We start from the raw sequence: 3057 nt of genomic DNA, 5'->3' as shown, positions 1-3057 counted from the left end.
GTGAGCCGAGATCACACCACTGCACTTCAGCCTGGGCGACAGAGTGAGACTCCATCTCAAAAAAACAAGCAAGCAAAAAAAAAAAAATCAAAGTACTCAGCAGGCCAAAGTGCCATATTTGGGGTATTGTTTCCTGAGCCCCAAGAGATGCATTCTCAAGAACACTAGAAGGTGAAAGAGAACTCCCATTCCTCATCTCTCCCCATGCCAGAATTTTCTCAGATCATCTTCCCCTCACTCCACTTCTCCAAGATACCAGAACAAAATAGGTTGCCAAAATACAAAATGCCTTTAATTCTATTTTACTAAAAATACAACCAACAAATATCATATTAAACAATTTGAATAAGTCAAAATGCAGTGACAAATATTTTAAATACATATGTTCAGGAAAAAATACCTTGTGTGGCTTTTTCTTCTTTAATTTACTTTTCTCTATTCCCAAATAGAGAAAGTGTCAACCTGTCCCCTTGGAATAGATTTTTTACTATAAAAACTGGCCATCTTAGCTTCCATTCTGTTTTGTTTTTCTTATAGTCTGGGCCCTAGGTTTATCAAGCCGAATAATACTAAAGGAAAATGCAGAACTGAATAGAAATCCTAACAGCTGTGCCAGCTTCATTGGCATCTTTCTGGCTATTTAGCTCCATATTCCTGGAGTTCAGAACAACCAAAGTTTTGCTATTTAAAAGTCCATTGACCCTCTTAGGAAGATTTGGTCCCATTGGCACTTTTTTTTGAGACAGAGTCTGGCTCTGTCACCCAGGCTGGAGTAGTGATACAATCTCAGCTCATTGCAACCTCTACCTCCTGGGTTTAAGTGATTCTCCTGCCTCAGCCTCCTGAGTAGCTGGGACTATAGGCCTGCACCACCATGCCTGGCTAATTTTTGTATTTTTAGTAGAGATGGGATTTCACCATGTTGGCCAGGCTGGTCTGGAACTCCTGACCTCAAATGATCCGCCTGCCTCGGCCCTGGGATTACAGGAATGAGCCACCATATCCAGTCCCCTACTGGCACATTTTAATGTGCTAATGTTTATCCATAAAATGAAAGCTTGCTTTAAAATCAGGTTTGTGCCATTAGTCAACGATTTCAAGATCAAAATTTAAATAGTTTATTTAAATAGAAAACATATGAAAGTAGATATATCGGCCGGGCACGGTGGCTCAAGCCTGTAATCCCAGCACTTTGGGAGGCCGAGACGGGCGGATCACGAGGTCAGGAAATCGAGACCATCCTGGCTAACACAGTGAAACCCCGTCTCTACTAAAAAAATACAAAAAAAAACTAGCCGGGCAATGTGGCGGACGCCTGTAGTCCCAGCTACTCGGGAGGCTGAGGCAGGAGAATGGCGTAAACCCGGGAGGCGGAGCTTGCAGTGAGCTGAGATTCGGCCACTGCACTCCAGCCTGGGCGACAGAGCGAGACTCCGTCTCAACAAAAAAAAAAAAAAAAGAAAGAAAGTAGATATATCTGTTTACTATTCTTTGCATGTTGGGTTTACTATCCTGTAACTTCGGTATTTTACTAATTAAGGCTCTCTGAGTTGCAAAAAATGACCTGTGCCAGCTTCAGCAAACCCCAAAGCACAAATTAATCAGAATGATGTAGGTTTCCCTTGGAGTAAGCAGGAAGCAGAAACAGGAGGCTGCATCAAATAGCCTCAGGCCCTGTAACCCCCTATTTACATCTGTAGTTCAAAATTCCAGGCTCTTTTAAAAAAATGATCTGATAGGCCAGGATCAGGATTCATCCATAGACCAATCACCCATAGCCTCTGGGCAGTCTGCTAGGAATGTCCCAGCTGTTGGCAGTTCCTGGAAAGGGAGGAATGATTCTGAGCAGGGTGTGCAACCCAAGATGCACCTGCCGCATGCACTTCGACTCATTTTCATGACATTCTTCCTCACGGTACAGATAAATGATGTTGCTCAAGTCCAACACCTACTTTTCCGCAAATGTAATCCTCAGGCTTAACTCAGTTAATGGAACTAAATGCCTATGATGTGTGCAAGAAGCTACATATAAACAAGTATAAAAAGGCAGAAAAAGGTATCCCCACTTCATGCTATAACTTCCAAAGAGTTTTGTGGTTTACATGTAGTTTCATACTGACTTCTCAGTAAAAAAAAAAAAAAAAGATCTATTTTCCTGATATGAGAGACTATGCCAGCACTTTATACCCAGAATCTTTGATTATCATAATAACTCTGTGTAGTACACTGAATAGTATCCCAGAAAAAGTCACATCTACTTGGAATCGCAGGATATGACTGTGTTTGGAAATAGGGTTATTGCAGATGCGATTAAAGTAAGAATGGAGAGATCATACTGGAGGGGGGTGGGCCTCAACTCCAAGGAAATCGTCACTATAAGAGACAGAAGAACACACACAGACACAGAGAAGATGAGGCAGATTGGAACGAAGGGCCTACAAGCTAAGGAAGGCCAAGGACTGCCAGAAACCGCTACAGACCCAGAGAGGCCTGGAGTGATTTCTGTCTCAGAGCCTCTGGCAAGGAAGCAACGATGCTGATTCCTTGATTTTGGATTTCTGGCCTCCTGAACTGTGAGAGAATGCATTTCTATTATTTTAAACTACCCAATTTGTAGTAATTTGCCATGGCAGCCCTGGAAATCCAATACAATCCACAAGGTAGATATCGTTAAGTAATTTGCCCAAGTTAGGCAGCTACTATGTCAGTGACTACTAGTCATCTACCTATTACCACCCTTTCCTTTTTTCTTACCAACAGAGAAAAGTTTTATTTGGGTTGGCAATATGCCCATCCTAATTACTACTTTTTCCAGCCTACTCAAAGTCACTGAGAGAGAAGCAGAAGTCATTGGGAAGACTAAATAGAGGAAACTGAGTTTTTTCTCCCAACCCAACACAGACATCATGACTGAGCTCCCATAGCCAGGAAAAAACTTTAGAATGGAAATCATATTCTATTTTTTTTCATACAGGGTCTCACTGTCATCCAGGCTGGAGTGCAGTGGCATGATCACAGCTCACTGCAGCTTTGACCTCCTGAACTCAAGCAATCCCC

This window comes from Mandrillus leucophaeus, unplaced genomic scaffold (genome assembly GCF_000951045.1).
Source record: "Mandrillus leucophaeus isolate KB7577 unplaced genomic scaffold, Mleu.le_1.0 Scaffold267, whole genome shotgun sequence".
Taxonomy (NCBI): domain Eukaryota; kingdom Metazoa; phylum Chordata; class Mammalia; order Primates; family Cercopithecidae; genus Mandrillus; species Mandrillus leucophaeus.
This window is presented reverse-complemented; position numbering follows the sequence as displayed.